The following is a 26,191-nucleotide window of genomic DNA, read 5'->3' on the forward strand; positions in this document are numbered from 1 at the left end:
AAAGATTCTAAAAATTGTCCTTTGTTTTTTACAAGTCCTTTGGGAGATAGAAGATTTGGGGGAGGAAGAGTGAAGCAAGAAACCGTATGACAAATCTTTTTGTAGTGACACATTTTTTATTCCTAGCCTGAAGGGGACTAGCTCTGTCTAAAAAAATAGGGATTTGCTGATTGTCATCTTAAAACTTTGTTTTGAATCTTCAGGGTATTTACATCATTCTGCATTTGTCTCCTGTGGAGAATGGGCACTCAAATGGTTTTCCACAGCCTCACTCTTATCAAAAGCAAATATGGCTGAGGTCTTGTCAGATGAGACTAGACCTGGTCTGCCCCTTCCTGGCTTTAGTGTCTGGGACAGCCTTAACCCCTCCCACATACCCATTCACTCTGGAGAGTCCTCTTGAACCTGACACTGTGGTAGAGCTGGTTTAAGTCCTTTTCAAGTTTCTAAGTCAGTGCAGTGTTAAGGTGAAGTGAAAGGTGAAGGCAGGGTAAAAATCCTTTTGGAACTGTGGGTATAAAAGACTTTCCATTCTTTTAGTTTTAATATGAGGGATTGAAAACTCACCGAGGAACTTCTCTGGTCTCACTTGGAGGTGTGGTTGGAGAGCACGTGTTGCCTGGAGCCTCTGTGCATGGCAGGTGAGATCTCCCCTGGGCCATGCAGCCAGCTGAGAGCAGATCGTAGCAGGTGATGGGCTTTTCTGGCCTTTCCTAGATATTCTGTTAATTCAAAGAGAAAAAAGGTTCCTCATGGATGGCTACATGCTTTTTAGGAAAGACAGGCCAGGAAAGCGAGGTGGTGGAATTGCTCTTTATGTGAGAGAGCAACTGGAGTGTATCGAGTTCTGCCTAGGGGTGGATGAAGAGCGAGTTGAGAGCTTATGGGTAAGGATTAAAGGACAGGCTGACATGGGTGACACTGTTGTGGGTGTTTACTGCAGGCCACCGGATCAAGAAGAGGAAGTCGATGAAGCCTTCTACAGACAACTGGAAGCAGCCTCGCGATCACAGGCCCTGGTTCTCATGGGGGACTTCAACCACCCTGATATCTGCTGGAGAGACAACACAGCTAGGCACAAACAGTCCTGGAGGTTCCTGCAGAGCATTGGTGACAACTTCTTGACACAGGTGGTGGAGGAGCCAACAAGGAGAGGTGTGCTGCTGGACCTTGTGCTAACAAACAAAGAAGGACTGGTTGGAGATGTGAAGGTTGGGGGCAGCCTTGGCTGCAGTGACCATGAGATGGTGGAGTTCAGGATCCTGCGAGGAGGAAGCAGGGCACTAAGTAGGATCGCAACCCTGGACTTCAGGAGAGCAAACTTTGGCTTCTTCAGGGATCTGCTTGGAGGAATCCCATGGGTTAGGGCCCTAGAAGGAAACGGGGTCCAAGAGAGCTGGTTAATATTCAAGGATCATTTCCTCCAAGCTCAAGAGCGGTGCATCCCTATGAGTAAGAAGTCAAGCAAAGGGGGCAGGAGACCTGCATGGATGAGCAAGGAGCTCCTGGCAAAACTCAACCAGAAGAAGAAAGTATACAGAATGTGGAAAAGGGGACAGGCCACTTGGGAGGAATATGGGAATGTTGTCAGAGTATGCAGGGATGCAATGAGAAAGGCTAAGGCCCGTTTGGGATTAAATCTGATAAAAGATGTCAAGGACAACAAGAAGGGCTTCTTCAAATACATCAGTAGCAAGAGGAAGACTAGGGAAAATGTGGGCCCTTTGCTGAATGGGGTGGGTGCCCTGGTGACGAAGGATGCAGAGAAGGCAGAGTTACTGAATGCCTTCTTTGCCTCAGTCTTTACTGCTCAGGCCAGCCCTCAGGAATTCCAGACTCTGGAGACAAGAGAGAAAGTCTGGAGAAAGGAAGACTTTCCCTTGGTGGAGGAGGAGTGGGTTAGAGATCATTTAAGCAAACTTGACACCCACAAATCCATGGGACCTGATGGGATGCACCCACAAGTGCTGAGGGAGCTGGCGGACATTATTGCTAAGCCGCTCTCCATCATCTTTGAAAGGTCATGGAGAACAGGAGAGGTGCCTGAGGACTGGAAGAAAGCCAATGTCACCCCAGTCTTTAAAAAGGGCAAGAAGGAGGACCCGGAAAACTACAGGCCAGTCAGCCTCACCTGCATCCCTGGAAAGATGATGGAGCAGCTCATCCTGGAAGCCATCTCCAAGCATGTGGAGGAAAAGAAGGTGATCAGGAGTAGTCAGCATGGCTTCACCAAGGGGAAATCATGCCTAACCAATCTGATAGCCTTCTATGATGGAATGACTGGCTGGGTAGATGAGGGGAGAGCAGTGGATGTTGTCTACCTAGACTTCAGCAAGACTTTCGACACTGTCTCCCATAACATCCTCATAGACAAGCTCAGGAAGTGTGAGCTAGATGAGTGGACAGTGAGGTGGATTGAGAACTGGCTGAATGACAGAGCTCAGAGAGTTGTGATCAGCGGTGCAGAGTCTAGATGGAGGCCTGTAGCTAGTGGTGTCCCCCAGGGGTCAGTACTGGGTCCAGTCTTGTTCAACTTCTTCATCAATGACCTGGATGAAGGCACAGAGTGCACCCTCGGCAAGTTTGCTGACGATACAAAACTGGGAGGAGTGGCGGATATACCAGAGGGCTGTGCTGCCATTCAGAGAGATCTGGACAGGCTGGAGAGGTGGGCAGAGAGGAACCTCCTGAAGTTCAACAAAGGCAAGTGCAGGGTCCTGCACCTAGGGAGGAATAACCTCATGCACCAGTACAGGTTGGGGGTTGACCTGCTGGAAAGCAGCTCTGCGGAGAAGGACCTGGGAGTGCTGGTGGACACCAAGTTAAGCATGAGGCAGCAATGTGCCCTTGTGGCCAAGAAGGCCAATGGTATCCTGGGGTGCATGAGGAAGAGTGTTGCCAGCAGGTCGAGGGAGGTGATTCTCCCCCTCTCCTCAGCCCTGGTGAGGCCCCATCTGGAGTACTGCGTCCAGTTCTGGGCTCCCCAGTACAAGAGGGATGTGGCACTACTGGAGAGAGTCCAGCAGAGGGTTACGAAGATGATTAGGGGACTGGAGCATCTCTCTTATGAGGAAAGACTGAGAGAGCTGGGCCTGTTTAGCCTGGAGAAGAGAAGACTGAGAGGGGATCTTATCAATATATACAAATATGTAAAGGGAGCGTGTCAAGAAGATGGGACCAGACTCTTTTCAGTGGTGTCCAGCTACAGGACACGAGGCAACGGGCACAAACTGAAACACAGGAAGTTCCATCTGAATATGAGGAAAAACTTCTTTGATATAGCACGGGAACAGGTCACCCAGAGAGGCTGTGGAGTCTCCTTCTCTGGAGACTTGAAGACTAACCCTTCTTGATCACTAACCATTTCAGTGGCTTTGTAATCTTTGGGGGAAATATCAGAGTGTAAGGTTTGGCAGAAGACTTGTGAAAATGGTTTAGTTATGACATAAGGGTACATTGGAGTCATCTCCAAAGGCTGTTATGTCCACTAACAAAAATGGCAAGTGGCAGGTAAAACCTCAATCTAGAGTTGCAGACATATGGCACATCTAAAGGATCCATTTCTCATCCAGGTTTTAGCTATAACCACACTAAATCTGGGAAGAAAGTCTGGCCTTAGAATTATGTGTGGGAAGTCAGTAGTCGAGGCTTCTTTCCCTTCTACATGTTTTTTAAGGTATTTAGGTGAGTCATTTAACTCCTAATATTTTTTGTTCTGTATTTGTAAACTTGGAGTAACATTATAACTTTTTTTTTTAAGGATAGGTCAATCAATGCCAGATCTACAAATATATGAGTAGTTCACAATGTTACAAGGTTACAGTGGTAACCATATAAGTAGAGTTTCAAACTCAAACACATCAAAGCTTCTTACCACGCTTCTGGATAGCAAGACTGTGGGGGTTTTTTTTGTGTTATTCTAATGAATTTTTTGCAGAATCTACAGAATATCTCCTCTCAAGTCATTTTTATTTTTTTCTTTTGTTGTTGAGAAAGCTTCCTGAAAGTAGGCATTCTAAACAAAGCAAAAAATGTAAAGCTATTTCAATTAAAAGTTTGGCTTAAGAAGTCATTTTCTGTTTCAAGAAGTAGAAAATGAGACCCACTTTTATTCTGTGAAATAAAAAGGCAAAGCCTGTAAGACCTCACTCCTGCTTTTTTTATTGTTTTTGCCTAACTCTAGAAGTAATGTTAAAAAAAGTTATTATGAATGGTGCTGTAACTCTGAACAATTTCACCCAAATGTCATTTGCTTCAGGATAGACTCTGCCTCACTTACATCTTGGTAAGACTGCCATAGGCTTTCAGTGAAATTGTTTCTAATGATTTCAATTCCTAGTGATTGATACTTTGAAAGGTTGACAGCTGATAGTATGGAAAAAGAAACTGAAACCTAAATACCACCTTTGTTATATGTTTTTATTCAAGAAAGCACTATATCATTCTATGCCTGCTTCATTTTTAACAGACTCATTTGTGTGGATGTCAAAACCGAATTAAAGTAGCAGTGTCTGCCATACCAGATACACTAATTATTTTAAAACTGCTTTTCCAGTCACGATGCTATTTTTTCTCTTCTTTTTAAGAAAAGGGGGAGCTTTTGAAAGCAGTGATGTTTGTTAGCAACATCATTGTGAATACATGGTAGTTTAAGCAGCAGTTGCTCCTATTTATTGATAAAAATAAAGAACACTATTAGAATTTCATGAAGTTATTGCTACCACTGCCTTGGTGTAGTGTAGTCATTCTTCAGTTACTGCATCATAGCTTAGGTAAGAGTCTAGCAGTTTCTAGAATTCTCTTCCCAGTCTAAAAGTGAGTAGCATTATAACAGATCATAAATGGTCATAGTAAATTCAATAAAATTAATTCAAACATATGGATTTGGTAAATATAAGGGAGAAAATATCTGTTATAAGAAGAGCTTTTAATCCAGAAGACAAAAGCCAAATCACAGTAAAACAAATAGTAAGTAATGTCTGAGGGTGAAAGCATTCACCATTCAAATTGGGCACTCTGATGTTTAGCTTGTATGCCATAATAGGATATATGGGCCCTTTGAGGACACAGAGGGGCAGCTGGGCTTGCTGGCAAGGTGAGAGCTAGAAATCACTAATTGGCCTTGGTTCCCAGCAGCTGATTTAAAAGTCTTTCAGGAAACTAGTGCCACATTGGTGCTCTGGGAGGATTTGTAGTCTGGTTTGAAGGAGGTTAGTGGTACTCTTATGAGTGAGTTTGCCTTTTATGGAAAAAAGGCAATATCTGAAGCTTTTTCTCTATGTTGGTATGGTGTTTGCTGCCCTGCCAGCAGGGAGGTGATGAGGCTGTGTGCTTGTGTTTCTTGTTTGTATGGCTGCTGGTGGCTGGTCTCAGGGGAAACTGCTGAGTGCACTTTGGGTAGTGTGGAGGTCAGGTTGCACAGCTGTATTTCTGCTTTAGACTCCATGAAACAAACTACATGGATATATTTTATGGTTAAAGCTGTTAATATTTTAGGAAAGAAGGAACAATTTTGCTGTTATAAGTGTTGGGCTGCTGTTGGATTCCTTCTTGAGGGCAAAGGCAGTTGGGGGAAGATCTGAAGTTGGGCTGCAAGTATAGTTTATCTATAGATTGTGGTCTGTTGTTCTACCTATTGTCTCTTTATGCCTCCCTGCCCTGCCCCTGAACTGAATTGTTTTAGAAAATGTAGGCTCCCAATTAGTTTTCCTTTCTGAAGGCTGTAAGAAGTAAAAAAACAGCAACAAAGCTAAATAGAAAAATAATTCTCTTTTTGCAGTTGGGGTGGTAAACCAGGAAGAGTGGCTGGTTCCCACTTCAGCCTGCTGACTGGCATAGCACTGCAGGCCTTGGCTCTGTGGCATGGCAGCTAATGTAGAAGCTACAGGGGCAGTTATCTTGGAGGGTGACTGCAAGGGAGGTTTGGTGTAGCAAAGATATGCTTCTTCAAAGTCAGCAGCCCTTCTAGCCCCTTCCTTTACTTCCGTTTGTTCTACTAATTTATAATGCCCCTTAGGGCATGGATGTGAGTTCCTCCTTCTATGTAAAGTGTGTTTGGGTAGTCACAATTTTTCCTTTCTGCACTATGTGGTAAGGTGCAGGTGGCCCTGGGTGGGTTACTGTGATGGGTTGATAGATTCCACCTGTTTGTCTATTAAAAGTACAGAAATGCTAGGTGACTGCCCACAGTTGTGCCATTGCACCTGAATTCCAAGTTAGCAGTTGAGATATTGGATGGTCTGGTGAGTAATTTGATCTATGAGAAATATTATTGGAATCCCCAGGGTTGATGGGGCTTGAAAGGGAATGTTTATCAGAGCTCTTCCTTGTTTTCTGTCCTTTCCTTGGTCTTTCTTATGCATTACATTAAAACAAATAAGTGGTGCGGGACAGAAGGGTGATGAATTCCTTTAATTGTGATGCTCTCATAGCCTCCCTGAGGGCCTGTTACACATTAGGGTCACTGTTCAGCGATTCTCATCCTGGTTCTCCTGATCACTAGCACTTCTCATTACAAAGAGACCTTTCATTTTAAGCTCTGCTTTGCAAACATTCAGTAAATCTTGCAACACTCAAGTGAACGTAATTGCTCTTTTATATCTAATTGCAACTTACACAAAGAGAAACTAAGGCACAGATATGTGCTGTTGTGTGCAGGATTCTGGGGCTGTGTAGTCACTCCTGTCAAGTTGTATAACTTGGTCCGTGCCAGCTATAAACTGTCTCTTTCCTTGTTGAGCAGTCCACTCATACCAGATTATAAAATGTCTGCAGTGTGGCTGGTAAGAGAAATCAGATTCTAGGCTATTTCTTTGGGCTAGCAAACATCACTACTTTTAATGAGCCACCCACCCTTAGATTTGACTTCCTAATTTGGTGCACCTATGGTTTAAAGCATATTGCTCAGCTGAATGCAGCTTTTCATAGTACTCGGCACTGCTGAGCAAAGGGAAAACACAGATGCTCTCTATATATGGTGTATAAAAATAGGCTAACTTTATAATATGATTTTAGGGAGAGAGGAGAGGGCTGTAATACAACTGACTTGCAGCTGATGTCCTTTTTGCTAAAGCTTTTGAATAGCTGTTTCCCATGTTCTTCATTTGGTGCAGTTGGATGTGGCTGGTTAAAAGGCGTGGAGATTGTGCCCCAGACACTCGTGCACAAAGCAGTCAAATCAATATTTATCTCTGCAGCCTGGTGCAGTTACAAAGGCTCACTTAAGTGTATGTTGTTCTGCTGTAGTTGTGCCTACACTAGAAATCAAAATGAGCTGAATGATGATGCAGATCCTGAGAATCTTCCATGGAGATATACAGAGCACAGATGAGACAATAGGTTAGTGCAGATCCAAAAGAGTGAATATTTTCTGGTATTTGCTACAATGAGTTAACTTATTTAAGGATGGGAAAGAGTGGAGAGGCAAAACTATATCTAATGCTGACAAAACTGGTCTATTATAGAATGAATAATATCACTGGGATGGGTGTTGTCTACTGCTTAATGTTATATTCCTACTTATGGTAGAAGTGGGGCAGATCCAAGGACTGCATGTTAGTCACTGAGGAGGAAGAGTTCTGTGCTCTGAAACAGAGCTTTAACATAAATGGGCATGGGGCACTGCAAACCAAAGCTACTTACCCTGGTACAACTGGAATAATACTTAATGCTTTTCTGAACCCAGCTTTCTCTATTGCTATTTTGTCTGAAGTATTTCTTCCATCCTTGCTGACCTTTCAGGTAGGGGTGTGTGTGTGCGCGTTCTTCCCCCCCCAGTTGAGATTTCTGGGACCTAAATTCCTGGTAAGCTCATGGTGAGATGTAATTGCATGCGCTGCACTTACAATGCTTAAGTGACTGTACTGTTGCGTGGTCTCTAGAAAATAAAATAGCTTAAGGTAACAACTTCTGTTTTTCATTGGCTGATCACAAGGAAATGAACAGGCCTCTCTTTTAAAGCATCCTGGCTTTTCCATGATCATAAGCATAGCAATTAAATTCTAAAAGACTTTATGCAGTCACAAAGGTGGAAATGGAGAGAAGAAAATGCAGAGGAACAGGTGAGTATGGCAGGTCTTTTTAGAGTTGGTGAATGATAGAGGAACTTGGAGCACTTGTCCCAGGAGCTTTAAGGCAATTGGTGTTCTCTTTGTGTGTAGGTACTGAAATGAGGATAGTGGAAGAGAGAAAAGTTATGGAGTCTAGGCTGTTCCCAGACTGTTAAACCAATGCTCTGAGATTCTTTTGGAGTACTTTATACTGGCTCTTCTTTGCTTTTCATATATATAAAGTATCTCATTAAATGATACTTAAAGTTGCTTCCTTTTTTGCTTTTCTAGATTAGTTATTGTTGGTACAAAAATATGAAAGTTAACTGAGTTGAAATAGAAAGAGAGGTTCTCGCACAAAACCTTGGTATTAGCGATGATATCTCTTCTACTACAAATACACTGCAGTGTGTTTCACAGAGGGACTAGGAGATTTGGCTTGGATAGAGCAGTGATGGGGCCAGTAGAAGCAGTTTTGATTTTGGTGATGGGAAAAGAAAGATGCTCTGTGGCAGAAGAGAGGTGTCAGGATGGATGTGTCCTCCTGGCTAAGGTCGGAGCACCTTTTAAGTAAGGCAGGCTTGGGGGGAGTAACCATGATGGTCACTGGTAGATGTTTTGTTTCCCTCTCTAGTTCTCAGCCATGGCAAGGCAGAAAATACACCATATCATGGATTTTGGGGCCTACCCAGGACAAATGCTGTTGGCTGGGGAATATGGAACCCTTTTCCTGTATTTCAAAGAAGAGAGCTTGAGGGGAAGGGTTTCTGGCTTCATAGCAGGGACAGTGAAAGTCCAGAGAAATGGTCTTTTGAGAAGTCATCTGTGTTAGGGTTTTTCTGTGTGGTAGTTATCTTGGAAATCAGATATCCTTAATATCACATGTTACTTTATTTTTAGCTTTGTAAAAAGGTATTAAATCAGCTACAATAAGGGCATCTTCTGCCCCCTACCCCCAAAGCTACTGAGAATTGCTGTATTTCTAGCTTCCAGATGAAGAACTCTGACTTGAAACTACCTTAAGATATTTTGAAATACTACTATAATTATGATAATAATCTGGTTACAACAGAACAGTGGATTTTATCTCAAATGGGCCTGTTCATAAAACACAGTATGTAGGAAACTGTGCCAGCTCATGGAAACTTCTGCTAAGCAAATATAGATCACCTTTGATCATGAGGAAGCTCGAGTTCACCAAAAATAGCAGGTGAAACAAAGGAGCTAAGCCTTATGGCTAATATTTCCAAGTGCTATGGCCCTGCTGGCTCCCTTGCCAGGCAGAAAGCAGCTGTAAGCCTGCTATGAATATGTGACAAAGCAGCCTGCTGGCTTCTGCAACTCGCTGCTGGCACATCTGTGCCACAGCTGTTCCACAGGCCTCTCTGCTTCATCCCTGGGGATGGGATAGGGAGGTGGGTGAGGGAGTCATGCTTTGTAGGAGAAAATGAAGTCCTGGTGTGGGTTGCTGGCTGAGCTTTGAAGTCAGGGGAGTTCTGTAGAGCTGAGTGAGAGCAGCTGTGAATATCCTATTTCACAAAAGCTGATTAAAATGGAGGGAGTTGCATGGGTGCTGACTGGAATTTAAAATGGGGCTTGGCTGGTCTGTGCTTGCTCTCTTTGAGTTGTTGCACTTGACTTGCATGAGCGCTTGCAAATGCTCCTGTGAGACTGTGGTCTAATGGCACAGCGCAGGCCGCACTCAGATAAATGCAAACAGGTGTTAGGTGTAGGAGCTGACTTCAGAGCTGGCTGGGCTGTGGAAGTGCCTTCATTTAGCCTGTTAGCTGGGTGTCTGGGCCCCAGTGCCTTGGGAAAGAAATGGGTGTTTGCGCCAGTTCTAAAACCCATTGGAAAGGTATTTCTAGTCTCTGCCAAACTAAAGCTCTTTGCAGATGCCCCTTGAAGTGTGGGTAACTTCTTCCACAGTAACTTTTACAATAAACTGCTATCCAGCAGTTAATGACAGTAAGGTGGCAATGACAATTCCAGAACTAAAAGATTTTAACCAGAGTTGTCCTGAAGGAAAGTTTTAAAAGAGTTACTGAATATATAAAAGCTTTAATTCTTTCCACTTGATATGAATATAGATAGCAGTTTTATCATTTGATGAACAACTTGCATACATGGTTATAGTAAATCTAAGAGTAGACTTACTTCCTCAGAGCTGTCTTTAAGTTTTAGTGCCTTGTTTTTGATTCAGGCAAACAGTAACTCTGCTGCCCTGTAATATTGCAGTGCAAAAGCAGATCTTGAATGCTTATTCACAGAACTCTATCTTTATACCATTTTTCACTCTTTAAGACTGCTTTTACTGGGTGCAGTTCAGTGCTTAAGTCAAATCATAAAATATCCATCTATAACTTCCTTTTGTGCTTTTCTGACCCATAATGTTTATCTCATACTATATCTTTCCCTGCAAAAATCTTTGAAGTGTGCTATTTTTCCACAAAACATTTTCTTGAGTATAATCAATGTAAACTTCTGCAACATGAAAAATATACTCCAGTCTATGGCTTTGGTATTTCTCATGATAATTTTAATACCATCTTGGGCAGCAGGTCTGTTTAAATTGCTAGTACTGGTTACTTTTGAAGTGACTAATGAACTCTTAATTCCAATAGGCAATTTTGTCATGTAAAAGACATCTATTGATCATAGACCACAGCCATAACTTTACTAGCCTCAAATATTTAATTTAATATGCTTCATATTGTATTTGCTGTTTAACTTCAAAAGAATGTATTCTTTGCCATTGATATAAATTCACCTGGTGTGTCTTATACAAGAAATGTGTGATTGTGAAAAGTCAACTCTGAAGGAAAATGAATTCCCTCAGTTCTTTGGTGTATGCTATTTTGCTGTTTCAAGCTATAGCTTTGGAATTTCTTTGCTTGGTAAGACTGAATTCACATAGTGGTTTAATTTTGTCGCTTCTGGAATAGTTAGAAAATTTTCCTCTGACTTTCAGAGAAGCGTGTTTCAGCCCTCCATATTCTGGACATGTAGAAATGCTTGAGTAGTTGAATAGGTTTTTTTTTTTTTTTTTTTTTTTTTTTTTTGCCACCTTGTGTGGGGTGCATGGAGTTCACAGAATCAGTGAGATAACCAAAGTGTATTTAGACATACTTCATAGTGTTAAATTCAAATAAAATCAGCCTAGCTAGCATTTAGATCTTGGTGTATTATACTGAAACGGCATAGACCCATTAAAAAAGCTATGAATAAACTAAATAAACATGAAAAATATGAATAAACAAATTGTCCACTTAAGCCTAAATTATAAATAAGAGTTGAGAGCTTAAACTCTGTTAAATTTGAAATATTTCTTTAGGCAGACCTGTGAAGCTTTGAGAGCAAATTCTTCAGTTCTTTTAATTAAAACTGAATCTTCCAAACATCCTTCCGCTCACCTAAATGGATATTCTGCCTTTGCAGGGTAATGTGCTTACAGTTTTAAGGAGAATTCTGGCCTAGAATTCTGCTAGAAGTTTTTCTAAATATTCACTGCAGTCTCTTATAATGAAGAGTAGACCTAATTATTTTACTTATAGCTATTCTTTCTCTCTGAGAGACAATGTGAGTTAAACAGTAGAATTAGTGTGTGTGTGTGGGGGGGGGTTAATTTTATCCCCTGTTTACTCCTGAATGGCTGTTCTCTGATACAGTTTTTAATGCTCCTGCCTGAAGTTCTTTTTAGTCATATTTACTTGAGAGTGTTTGTGGTTTCCTAGTGAAAGATAAAAGACAAAATTCACTACTAAGTTCTCACAAACTGTACAAAGAATTTTTTAAGGGACTGGTCTTGGGATATTTGCTGTAACCAGCAAGTTGCTTCTCATTAAAATGAACCAAAGGTACAATAGCAAAATACATGACCTAAATTCCATAGAAAATGTGCAGTAGTGTGTTTTTGTGTGGATGTCTAAGTCTTCACCAGATCTAGACTCAGGTGATCCTAGATTTTTATGGCAACTGGTTAATTGCGGATAATTATCAATTGTATTTTAGGATCAGGCTGTTATTGGTGAATGGCTTTCTAGATGTTTGAAAACCTCTTAAGAGGAATAACATCCTCCACAACAGTTGTTCACTCGGATGACTTGGTGAGTACCAACCATCCACATAACAAATACTCTTACAAGTCTTGACATGGGTTCAAGCAGGATTTGCTAGTTGAAACTGGGATGTAGTTCAAAATGATCAGCCTTGTTTACAGACAAATTGACCAATTCTGTTACAAAGCATAATGAGTTTAGTAAACTCTTAGTCCATGGAAAAGTGATGCCAAGAGATGCTTATGCAAATAAGACTAATATCTGTACTTACATCAGTTAGAAAAAAATTTATGAAGGCTATTAATACTTCAAATCACTGGCTGGAATTAAAAGGAAAAAAAACTAATGGTGCATCTATGCTGTGGTATAAGTAAATGCATTATCCTTTCTGTGATTAAATGCAATTCAAGGTTGGATAAAAATCTTATTTCTAGTTTATAAGCTGCTCAAGCCACACTACTATAGGCCTTTGGGCCAATTGCTGACCTTTTTTTTTTTTTTTTTTCTTTCTTTTTTTAATGCAGTCCTATGCTGTATAAAATATTTTCATGCTTTTTTTGGGGGGGGGAGTTACTAGTCATTACAGTAAAAATATAACTGCTAAGTTAGATGTGTTTCGGGGATTGTGCATCTTTGTGATCCCTGCACATTTCTGGAGATGAGGACAGCTAAAGTTCCTGTCTGCTTCAGGGGAGCACATCCTGTGTATCTACACATCATATATCATAAAGTATAATGATATGGCAGTATTGCTTATTTCTCGATGACCTTGCTTTGTGCTGAGATCTGATTTGGCACTCTTAATTAACAAGTGCAAAACTATATCACTTCCTATCTCTGTATTAAATATGCTGATCAAAAGTCTAAAATGTGTGGGTTTTTTTGTAACAAACCTGACATATATCAGTATACTGGATACAGATACGTACAACTGTCTTTAATTTTTCAAATTGTCATTAAATGGAAGAATGACAGGCTCCTGAATATGAGATAAATCTACTTATTTCTTAAATTAATTACCATGAGACTATATAAACACTGAAAACAAATTTAATAAAGAAGGTGTTCCAGATGGTTGAAGGCAGACTTACACATTCAGAACATTCCTCATTATAATTGCAATGCTGGCATAGAGATTCATGCTGACACTTTGGGGAATTCACAGAGGAAATGCACTACAATCTGCTAGGAGGCATAATATTCAGAGTTTTATTGTCACAGAAAAAGCATAATGACTATTGAAGAAAACTAATTGCTGACAGTTTTGAGCTGGCACTGGTGCACAATACAATTGTTCTGCCCTGTAGATCCTTGTTTCAAAAAACTTTAAAAACACATGTGAAAATAGCAGCATATTGCTCTAATCTCCATGGCATTTATGTACGATTTTCCCTAAATGACTACAAGCTTCCTTTGTCTATACAGGTGCTTATCTGGTACTGCGATTCTTCCAAAGGCTCAATTTCAATGCAGCTCTAAGTTTCCCTGGATTGTACAGCTCCAGTCCTAAACAAAACAGACCAGTGAGAAGTAACCTCAGCATATCCTTCTTGTCTCTCAAATGACACAACAAAAGAATTGGTCCTCCCCTGTGGAGCCCTACAGAGCTCTGGGCTGCCGCTCCCATTTGGGAGCAAAGTAAGAGGCATGAATCAGGACTCTGACCCACCTGCAAAAGGGAAGCTCCTCTGAAACACCTCAGGCAGTCTGTGCTTCTGAACTTTTGCTTGCCACTGTAATGTAGCTTTGCTCACGATCTTTTTCTGATTTTTTCACTGTCTCTTTTTTTTTTTTTAATCCAGCAGGCAGTGTTGTACTGTTTGTTAACTTCTTCCTAATGAACGTGACTTTTAAACCTTTAAATCTCTGTTTCTAGCTGATTTGCAACACAGCCATTTACTAGTTACCAACATTAATGCTGCTGTATGAGCATAAGGCATCCACATGTGGAGCTGTGCAGAATAGTTACTAGCTGCTAACTGAATATTAATAAGTACTTTTAGTAAATCATTTATAGGTGTAGACAAGTTCGGATTGGTGTACAATAGTTTCTCCATTCTGTAAATTCTATAGGTGCTTTTGAAAATGTGCCTCAAAGGCACCTGTTGTGGCTTAAATTGTTTCTGTGCAATCCTATTATTCATTCCTTGCACAGTGAAATGAAATGGCACATCAAGCCATTTATCAAACTTCTAACCACAGTCTTGGAGATGTACGATGTTGACCAGTGAAGTGTGCCTGGTCAATGAAGGGCAGCTAATGTGTTGAAAGAATTCCAAGCTCTTCAGTCTTGGAAGAGCTGTGAATGGTCATTGAAATTGTACAGGAGAAGTAAGCAGGTGGACAAGGAGAAAATGTCTGTAGCAATAAATGTAGTTATTCTCCTTGCCTGCTTTTGCTGATGGAAGGTGAAGCCCAGTCTTTCTGGTCCCTCTGATTTGACTGCATTGGCTTAGAGATCAAAGAAAGAATCAAGGTTGCTGCTGAAATAGTTTCATCAGAGTGTGTGCAATAAGGCTGTGAGTACATGATTCAACCTATAGCAGATGCAGTAGTGCATGAAGGGACTGGAATGCAGCCAGGGCAGTGCCTCCCAGAGTTCATAGAGTCCTGCTTAGGCTCAGGAAAGTAAATATTTTGGTCCAGCAGGGCTGGGAAAGGATGAGAGCCTTCAAAGGTGTATTGAACACTGGGATTAGCAATCTGGCCAGTTCAGGGAACTAAAATCCTGACAGCATGAATCTGTATACCTGCTCCTCTAAGTAAAATAAGGCAAAAATTGTAATAGCAAGAAGTTTGGACACTGGAGAAATTCTTTTTTTTGCAGTACTAGTGTAGAGGCCAGATAACATGACAGGAGCATTTCTAACAAATCTGATAAAAGAATGTGTGGATTACAGGAATAAAACCATTCAACCTCTTTTTGGTGCCCACTCTAAATTCTGGGAAATGCAATAGCACAAGTGATTCCTGAAATGAAACAGCTGCTTTTTTAAAGTGGGGATAGTATGTATCTAGTTGTGGGAGGAAAACAGAACAAAAGACCCGGGAGAACTGTTTATCTACTGCCTTATTTAAGCAGCTTGCATCTATAAGACGGTAGCATTTTAGTGCTGCAAATTGATTTCTTGAGAAAACAAGGATCAAAGGAGAGGTAGAAATTGGAACTCAAACCATGTTTTCTTCAGCAGCCAGATTTCAGACAACCATATGGTAGGAGGGTTTAGCAGCAGGTTGAAGCTGTGGCTTGAAGATGCAGTAAATCTGTCTTTTGAGTCAGTGATGGAGGATTAAAAATGCTGTGGTTGCATGATGCAAAGCTCTGATCACTGAAAACCTGCTGTGAAGGTTGAAATTTTGTTTGAAGAAATGTTTACAGATTTACTTGGTAACGGTGGGTTTTGTATAATAATTCATATTGTGCACACTGACTAATCGGGCATTTGTGTGCCTGTATTTGTACAGTTAGTGATTCAGTAGTGCACTGGCTGTGATATTAATTGCTGTGGATGAATGTCCTAAATTCAAGTCCTTAAGAAGCGTGGGGGGGAAAAGTCTCTGCTGTCCCACATAACACCATAAAGACATTGTGTTTGGGGGGGAGGGGGGGAAATGTGTTTTGAAGGTGCCTTGAATTGAAATGAAGAATATATCAAAGCTTACATATGATCCTTGTACCAATATTTCATTATGTATTGCATATATGCTTTGCTATAGTGCATAAGACTTTTCTAAGAAAGCTCTGGCATACTACTCTCATATCATCCCATAATCATAGTATGAACATCTTAAACGGCAAACTTGCTTTGGTATTTGGTTTCTGCTTAAACTTTATTATAAACTATTTTAGGCCAGTTATTTTAGTGGCATACAGTGCACTTGCATGCATGTGTATCCTTTTAGCTATGCTCATTATAATAATTGGAAAGATGGCTTAAAGTGTAAAGACAGTAAGATTGTAGTAATGTCCATCTGAAGTGCATAAAACTGTACAGCTTTTATTGTTACCTTCTACTGTCTCTGCTGTGGATCCTGGGAATAACAGTATTGGTGTATGAGGCTTTTATACTCGCAGCAGAATTGCTAATGGAGATGCTTGTAGATTTGTTTGGAGACTGGTTATAAGACTTGCTGAAAACTTTAATCAAAACTATATCTTACCTGGTCTTGTATATTAGTTTTACAACAGTGTTAATAGTGTGACAGAACTTGCCTTTTGGTCAGTTTTATTTATTTATTTTTATTTTTTAAACTAAAATACAAAGACAAAGGTGAAAATAAAACTAGTTCCCTGCTCACAGGTTGGCACCTGGCCAGAACTGATGCTGTTTGCTCTGCAGCCAAATTTCCTGTGGTCCTGGTGTCTGCCTTTGCCTGTTGTAAAAGAGTAAGTCCTTTTCAAACTAACCACTCTGGCAAAAATTCTTCCAAAATGACAGAGCTGTTCCTCTCTTTCATGCAGCTGAAGAAGTGTTTCTTTACTCCCCTTTCCCCCCAAAACAACTTTCTTATATCCACTATTATAAATTATTTTGCTCATTTTGGTTTTACTTTATCTGTATCAAGTTCTTATTTCATATGACCATATTTAATACAAAATGTTAATCAGACACAGACATTGACCTCTAAACTTGCATCTGTTTCACTTCCTCTGCCCAATTTGTAAACTTTCTTACAAACTGTCTGGAAAAATAACAAATCTGGAGTCTAGCAGATGAAACAATTCCAGGGTTGAAAGGATGCCCGGGGAGAGTGCTATTCTGGCAGACCTGCTGGGTTATCAAGTGCATTCTGCTTTGAGCATCCTGACTGCAATTACAGCAACATCACGCAGATTGAGAGACTGTTTCTCCAAAAAGTCAGTGTAACAAAACATTTAAAGTTGAGTTCAATGCCAGCCGTGGTTCTTGACAGCTTCCCATAGGCTTAAGTGTCTAAGGGTCTGCTGCTTAAAAACTTAAACCTAACTCTCAAGATAACTGTCAAATAAACATGGCAGAGCATCAGTCCATAGTGTCTTGTATGTCCTGAACTAGTAGTATCTTAAATGTGCTAGTATCAGCAGAGATCTTGTTTTCCTTCTCACTTCTGCTTTTTTTTTTTTTTGCCCCCCTCCTACCCCCCCGCCCCTCAGTTCTCACCTCTACTGTTCATGTCCTGTGCTTCAGGCAATTTTGATGGCTTGTAAGAGAATACTGATATCTTTTAAGAATTTTTGGATGAGAGAATTTTGAGCTGGTATGAAGTTTAATGCTATAAGATTGAGCAATTTGTCATTTGTGTCAAGTTCTCAAAGTTCTTGTTTTCAGTCTTCATACAACTAAAAGACTATATGTTCCTGGGGGAGGAGAAGAGGATGGGTGCTTCCTGTGACTACTCAATTAAGCTATGAAGGAACAAGCACAAGGTCACCAATTAATATTGCAGTGCTGCTTGTGGATGTACTATGGCCGTTTCAGGGCTTTGGATGTAATCTTGCGAGTCTTTCTTGTTGTGACTTTAAAAGAACATAGCATAATCTGTGATAACAAACCTATCTGCTTGTCACTACACTTTCCTGTTCAAGACAAATAAGACTATTATATGAAGCATGAATTGTTAATTGTTAGTTGGGTGAAGTTAACAGGTTACAGTACATCTGGTTATGCTATAAAAATATGGCAGGATGTTACCAGAGACTGAAGCATCTCCCAGTGGGGTAAAAGACAAAGATGGCTTGTCAGAGCAGTGTGATACAGAGGTTTTTTTATATTGAAATGGTTACATTTCCTGCACTCCGTATGTTGTGTTACTACTTATGCACATGATCCATGTACACTTCCATTTCATTAGTGCAAACTATATCCTACAGCCTGTGAAGGTCCAGTCTTGGAGCATAATGACCTCCAGCCTGAGGACACTGTCAATTAACTTTGACTTGATATCCTTTCTGTTGCTTGTATCCCTGAATCTGTTATATCTTTAAAATTTTCTGTGTGATCTGAGGAAGCAAATGCCATTAGCACTTATATTAGCCAATACTTATGGGTTTTATGAGTCAGGTCTTTGTAGACAGCAACCCTGGCAAATGAAAAGTCAAGTAACAGATCAGTTACTGATTGTGTTTAGCACTTCAGTTAACTATCCCTATTAAAATAAGCTGGAAACATATTTTTCTCAAAATATGATTTGGCCTTTCTTGTTTCTCTAGTGCTAGGTAACGAGGTGGAATTACCTAAAAGAGATTAGACTTTAGTTTGTCAAAGGAAAGAGGGAATATCAATATTCTGATTTAGGTTAGGGAGGGCACTTCTATCTTCACAGATAGGTTAGCTCCTCTGCTATCTCTCTGACTAAATCAGAGCTCGTAAGAATATGAAGAGGAGCTCAGGGGACAAAATGGTTCTTGTAAGAAATACTGTCTGCCTCTTAAAGCAAAGCTATTCAAAATATTTTGAACTTGAAGGTAATCTCTCTAACTATGGAAAGAGTTGTAAAGGTTCTGCAGGCTCAATATCCTTCTGGGTTTCCTTGTGTCTTAAATATTTCAAGGCAGGGGTGTGAGTGGATGTGTGGGTTTTTTTTTTTTTTTTTGGTAGTAAATCTCAGTAAGGCATCAGTAACCCTGTTAAGTGAGACATTAAAATGACAGTTCAAAAGTCACTGTTAAATAGTTAGATTTTTCTGTGCCGCCATTGTTTGTCCACTTGCTGAAACACTAACCATAATTTATTTTTAATCTTTCACTATGGTTGCATATGAATAGACGTCAATAACCAAGTAACTCAGAAGTGCAAACAGCCACTCTGGATCAATGTGCCAAACTATCAGACACTTCAGCTGTCCCTGCTGCTGTTCTGGGAGCCAGGGAGCCTAACAAGGTGCGCAGACTACGTCGATTACATGTTTTCCTGGGAAATTTCCAGCAAAACATTAGGTTAATCTCTACCCTCACTAGTTTATCAATGTCCTCTTACAGAGCCAGACTGTTTCTGGACTTAGCTCTTGTCTCTTATCAAGATAATTCTTGTACCCCATGGAGAAAGTGTTGAAAAGAGTTTTCCTCAGGTGAGGGATTACTAGATTTCAAGCAAGTTTAGCAAGTAACTCTTGTGTATGGACCGCCATAATAGCAGAGCTACCTCTGAAAGCATTGTGCCTTCCAAGTCTGCTGTGTTCAGCTGTTATTTATGCGTTCTGACAAATGAAATCAAGTTGTCGGCTACCTGCGCTCCATATCAGAAAGGCACTGTCTTTTACTGTCCCCACAGAAAGCCTATGGGGTCTGGCATCTCATCGTATCAGCTATTGAACAAATCCTTGCAGCTTGGCAGGGGAAACAGCCTCTCTTCTGAGGCTTCCACACTTCTACTCTGCTGTAGATGATCCCAAAGCATAACCTGTATACCCTGAGCTATGTGGATTCCTGGTGTGCAGGAGACTAGGTATCTCATTTGCATGGTGCAGGCTCGTTTTTGATACTACACAAGCTAAAAAGGGGGAAAAAATTAAAAGCTTGTACTAAAATGGAGTTTAAACTTTTGATTAGTTAAGATTCTTGATTAGAAAATTACAAATTAACTTGGAAAAAGTTTGCATACAAAGAACCTCCCTCCCCCCCCCCCCCCAGTAGAATATACTTAACATTAAAGCTTTTTTCCTGCTATAGTTTAATTTCTACAAGGCAAATTTTGACTTTTGGGACTGAAAAGTTTAGGGGATCATTCAATAGCACTTTGTCTTAGGGATGAGCAGCTATTCCATGTCACAGCTATTCCATATCTCCATTTAAGGGTTTTCTGGATCCTGTTTGATTCAGATGATGCTTCAAAGCATGCATGTCTGAAATCATTTTTTTTCCTTCTACTTTTGGGGGACTTAGCTGCAACTCTGATTAAGGCCTTAATTAGAATGAAAATGTAAATGAGGCATCTTTGAGTTCATCTGAGAATGTCACCCCTTTGATGTGAGTGGAGGTTCTTAAGAATGTCAGTCTTTCCACATGTGCCCCCAAACTTACTTGTTCAAAACTTGCATTGTGAAATTCTCTGTATGTCTATAAAATCTTGCAATCATTTAATATGCTTGATAGGTCTTATTCTCAAAACATTAATAAAGCATATTTTGAACCTGGGAAAAAGATTCTTGGGTTAAGCTGCTTCCCTGTGTTCTGCCCAACGTTGATTCTGTGTGTCACTGTGCTGCATTTATATTACTAGTAAATGGAATAAAATAAGATCATCTACCTTGGGTACTTTGTGGGATGATCTGCAAAACTGATTAAAAAGTTTTAAATACTGAATTACTTAGTCTTCAATCTAAAGGACTGGGAGAAACTTTGGACCACCTCAAACTGCTTGAGAGTGTCAGCAAACTCTATATGTTTCTCCTTCACTTGTGTTCTGGTCCTTTACATGATTAGTCTTTTTGTTTGCATAGTGATGATTTCCTTTATATTGGTGTGTGTTCATTATGAGACACCCATCTCTTGAAATCACAACATCTGTAGAGATTATATTTTTCTAATAGTTCCTCAGTCCTGATAATAAGCCATGTCCAACTTGGTTGTCCAACAGACATGTGGTATTTAGTCTATTTTGCTGAGCAGTGAAATAATTCTAGGCTTATCTTTTATTTGTTCACTGCTTAGATAATCAAGACAAGAATATGCTGCAGTCCATCTGTGGCTAAATAGGTAACTATACAAAGCATGACTTCATATGAATTTGGCTATAGACTAAAATTTGTTTTCTGACATATGAAGAGCTTGATTCATCCATGGTCTAATTCTCTCAAATGCAAGAAATGCCATCTAACTGTCAGGCTTAACTGGTATAAAACTTGAGAGTTTTAATCCACTGAAGACACTGAATTTTGTAAGTGCAATATAATTTCTATCAAGCTTAACAATGTCACCCCAGGCCAAGAAGTTATAAATAAATTCAGATGTCACTATTATTAAAAAAATCTCATTTGTAACACTTTTCTCAATTATCAGCATAAGCCTTTTGCTATTAGTGGAATCATAGCAACAGGGTTCTTCTCTGTATATTTTATACACAGGGTGAACAGAAATGCTGTTCTTAGTTATTGCAAAGGTTGTGCTGGAGTAGCAAGTTGCAACTCACCTGATTTGAGTTAATGCTATCTCCAAACAACTAAAGGACACTGATATATTTTGTCAAGCCATTAGCTTGACTTTGGCAAAAATTTGCCCTTGAAGTCATGTTTTTACAGAGCAATTACAGTTTGTACTGTTCCAAGTGTCGACTGGTAGTCAGTATGCTTCAGGGAAATAAGTCTGACAAGTTTATTACTTTATAGGATGGAGTGATGGCCTGCCTTAGCAAATCACAGCATGCTGAATACTTTCTGAGGACATGAAAACACAAATTTTATTACTTTTGAAGGTCATAACATATATGTATCACAAATATTATAAACAGCCATAAAAAGCAAATTTCCTTCCTCCATTAAACAAAACTTCCTATAATATAATTTTAGATGTTTCTTTTACTTGGCTTCTGTGGTAAGCAGGTCTGTAAGACAGACCTGTATCTGGAGTGACCACACTAGTTTGCCATGCTGGATATAACATCAGTTAACTGTTTCTATCTTTTAATCAAAGAGCTCAAGTTTGTATAACCTATAAATCAGTATGCAAACTGGGAAGCTATTGGATAAATCAAATTTTCTTTGTTTTCATAGAGGAGTAAATCGATTTTCAAAACAGTGTTTTTTTTTTTTTTTTTTTTTACTTTATGAAGATGGGTGGTTAAATTTTTTTTTGATTGTAACAATGATGTAAAGCTATTTTTCATTAGATCAGTGATTCAGATCTGTGTGCAAAAAACAAAAAATAAGTGATCAGATGTATCTGAAAATGGTATGTGTGCTGCATATATTAGTAGACAGGCTTTAACAGAGATGTACTTTATAGATGAGAAGATGAGTCTAGAATTCTTTTTGTGCTGATTTTTATCTCTTACTAGTGTTAACAAAGTTTCTGTAGAGCTTACTTCTAGAAATTTCCTATAATACCAGCAAGTTCTAAGAATGTCTATTGAAAACAAAAACAATTTTCTTCTCCCGTGAATCCAGTCCTTCTCCAATATATTTTCATCACTTTTGAAGAAAGAAAAATAAGTCCCCAAATACAGGATGCAGATATCCAATGAGAGGGAAAAAGTGTGTAATTATTTAAGGCTGCGACTTTTGTCTGTAGACATACATGTTTAATGAGCAATTTATATCTCTCAACAAAATGACTTTGAATCTGTAAGACATTCTTCAGATATGAATATGAAGCAATCAAATGTTCTGTAGGATTATGCATGCAGGCCATTAGAAGCTTTTCTGAGCTGTTTGGCTGGTTTTTGTTAGGCTTTGTATTCAGAATTAATCACTTGATTAAATTAGAAATAAATATGCTATTTAGACTCTGTTTTCTAACAACTCTGGTAAACTTTTTTGTGCTAGGGTTTATTCTGACTTCTTAAAAAGATTGGGATTTTAATGTTAGTTAAACCTACAGACATTCTTATTGGAGCAGACTAGTTATCTATTGAAACTGCAATGTCTGAGTGTTTATTTTATATCACTCCAAACACTGGGATTTAAATTAAATATACTTTCTTTTATTGTTGCCTCTGCTCTGAATGAAAGAAGATTTTGAAGGCTTTTGTTAGCTTTTTGTCTGAAGAGAACTAGTGGGATTTGTTACACTGCATATATATCTGTTCTTAAAAACAAAACAAAACAAAAAAACCCACACAGGCAATGCTATGCAAGAGTTGATGAATGTCAGTTAAAAAGCCCGCTCTAGACAAATCTAGCTATATTGGGGATCCCTTATTTTTAGGGGGTGCAGAAGGAAGGGAGAGGAGTACATCTCAATTCTCCTATTCGCCCTTCTTACTTTATAAAGCATGTGTTAACAGTTGTGCTTAAGTACTAAGTATAAATTCTATAAGTGTTTGACACTTAAGACCTTTTAAACAACAACATGAATTCTGGATGAAACCTTCTTTGAAACAGCCATTTTAAAGTCAAGCTTCCTATCAGAATCATCTCTACAGACAACGGAAAATTATAGACCCTTAAGCAGTCAATTCATCAAGTCAATCAAGACTCTAGCTTTAAAGTAAATGGCAGTCACTTTTTGACCTCAGTGCACTTTTTTCCTGTACACATCACTAGCACTCTTACAATTTACCTGCATATCAGATTTATTACTAGATATGTAGTGACTAGCATTATAATGTTTCTTTGTGGATTTCTATTGCAGCTTTTTTGCATTACTGAATCCTTCTACCTCCGTTTCTGACTGCTGTCAGGGGGAGCAGTCTGCCTCCCATTGATCAATGGCAGCTTTTCCCATCACTGAGTCCCTCTGATTTCATACTCCAGGCATGTCTACATCAAATTTTATTATGAAAGATTCTTGTTTGTGGTTTCATTATGCAGCTATTGCAAGAGGGAAGGACTAGAAGCTTAAACAGGTTTGCAGTAAAGTGATATGTAGATTTCCAGATTCATGTTCTGAAATACTCACCGTTTGAAGAAAATACAATGCTTCAGGCACGAAAAAAAGCAGCCAGGGAAATATAAGTTACGGGCCTGGAGATCCTAGCTGAGATCTCTGCTAGTACAAACAGGCAGCAAGAAAAATACTTGACCTGAAGGATTTGTGATTTATAGACAAGGCAGGGCAAAATGCCTATTAGGAGTTGGGGGAGAGGAGGGCACAAAGCTGTCTGAGGGGACATGACATGACATGCTAATGACAGCCAGCTCCAAGAACACAGTGACACATAGCCACTTCTGTGAGCACTGCTTGTCACTGGGAAGCCAAGAGCATCTCCTGCTTGTTAGGGCTGCTGTCGCAGAGGGTACTGTGACCCAGTCCTGGGTCTGGACACCCAGCCCACCTACTGTCCCAAAGCCTCTGCTTCTGCAAGGTAAAGAGATTCTGATCTGGGAAATGAACAAAACATCAGGAGGTTGGTTACAAAGTACTTTGTCTCTGGAATGGCTGAGATTCCTGGGAACTTGCATGCTGCAGCCTTTTAAAACTGGTGTTTAACCAAACAGTAGGTGAGGAACAGTATTGTCATGCTGTGATATCTTACTACATTTTTTGGAATTTCATTTAAACAGAAAGTACTTACTGTCTACCACGTGTTTGGTTCCTCCACCTACCTCCTGTGTAAAAGCACTCCAGACACTACCATATGCATAGAGTTTGCAAGCTTTGCATATTTAACCTTGAGAGCTATACTTAACATAACTTTTCATAAACCTCATGCAGATGGCTATGTAAGATCAGGAAAAACTCTCGCAAGGGATGGGTTTGAGTAACAGAAAATAAAGCATAGGTGTGGAAACAAAATAGAGTAAAATACAGCCTGGGATTTCTGAAGAGATTTAAAGGATAAACTTGACCAACTTTCTGTGAAATCTGACTGGAATTTAAAGCTATAACTGCTTAATGCTCTTGTGAAAGTTGCAATCTAAAGGGAGAGAACAAGAAACTTCTAAAAACAAGTGATAGAGTCCATTTCACAGAAGGCCCAACACTTGGGGCGCAGGTCTGACCATGTCAAAGTTGGTGGCTTTTTGCTGGGATGCAATCAAAGAGATTAAGTAACCTGGCCAGTGTTAAACAGCAAACTAAAAGCAGGGCCAGGCATGCTGTCAATGCCATGCTCTGCCCAGTACCTTGGATTTTGATGTATTATGTGCTGAGCTCTGCGTTATGGGGCATATGAAACCCCCCTGAGATGAATAAAATGGGAATGTGCTCAGCATACACTCTCCAGGGCCTTAGGGATCTAAGAAAGATGATGCAGAACTGCCTCAAACTTGCAAATGAAATGAATGAAATGAAATGAAAACTTGCAAATGAAGCTCATGAAAAGAGAGCCGTGGGATACCTGTAATGAAAGACCGAGTCTTGCAACAAGGCTATGGTTGGGGTCTTCAAAATGACCATTTTGAATTAAATATCACCCAAACTTGCTGAGTCTGTGACAGGTATTTTTTTGGTTAAAGGGTCTAGTAATGCATAAACCTTTCTTGCTTTCCATACCATGGAAACAGTGGTAGATTTCTTAGATGCATGCACTATGAATATGCTAGTTTCAGCTCTTTAATATTAAGTAAACTGCCTCCTCGTTATAGAAGGCTGATGATGACTAAAATCTTAGTTGACCCTGCATTATTTTGTAAGTATTGAATACAAAATGTAGAGGAGCTTTGACTAACATTTTTGAATTTTTTTTCTCTGAAAAGTTTTAAATAGAATTACCACTAAAAAGTGATAATAAGACCATGTGGAGTAAGTCAGAGGGAGTGATAGGAAGGAAAATACAATCATACAAGGAAATAGGCTACAAAGTGCCAATCTAGTAATAATACAGAAGGAATGTATTATTCTTGCACTTATGAAACAGCCTGAGATATGCAAACTACATCAGTTAAGCTGCCAGTTACACAGTGTGCGATAGAAGGATTTTGCTAACTTGAGCCAAAACAGTGATCTCTGAAGAAACTCGGCACAAACTTCTTGTATATGTTTGTTTTTGTGGTATCTTACGGTTTTTATAGCTTTCATATTTGTAACTTTTTCCCTACCCAACCAGACTGCTACTCTTGATTTCATTTTGAACATCTTTCAAGGGCCTAATAAGCTGACTTTACCTACTCTTTTGTGATGTTGCTTGACCTTCGTGAATGGTTAGGGATAGGATCCCTTCATCTGCTTGTACAAAACAGCATGGAACATCCTTGTAATATAATATGCTTCTGGTTCAGGAAAACTTGTAAAGCCATATGTATTAAGGCTATTAACCACATGCCTCTAAGCTTTGAGTCCTGCTGGGATGCCCCAGAGGGTTTTCACTACTGTTACTAGAGTGTTATTCTATTATCGTAGGAGATAATCTTGTCCTGTAAAGAAGTGCAGCCTCTCAACTAAGCCCATGTCCTAGATGTCTTTAGCTTTGCTTTGCATGTGTTGTTTCAATGAGGGTAAGCAAACTTGTGGAAATATTGTTATGTTGCCAATATGTGAGTAGCTTTTACACGAGGTTCTTGGGATGTAAT

This window comes from Apteryx mantelli, chromosome 7 (genome assembly GCF_036417845.1).
Source record: "Apteryx mantelli isolate bAptMan1 chromosome 7, bAptMan1.hap1, whole genome shotgun sequence".
Taxonomy (NCBI): domain Eukaryota; kingdom Metazoa; phylum Chordata; class Aves; order Apterygiformes; family Apterygidae; genus Apteryx; species Apteryx mantelli.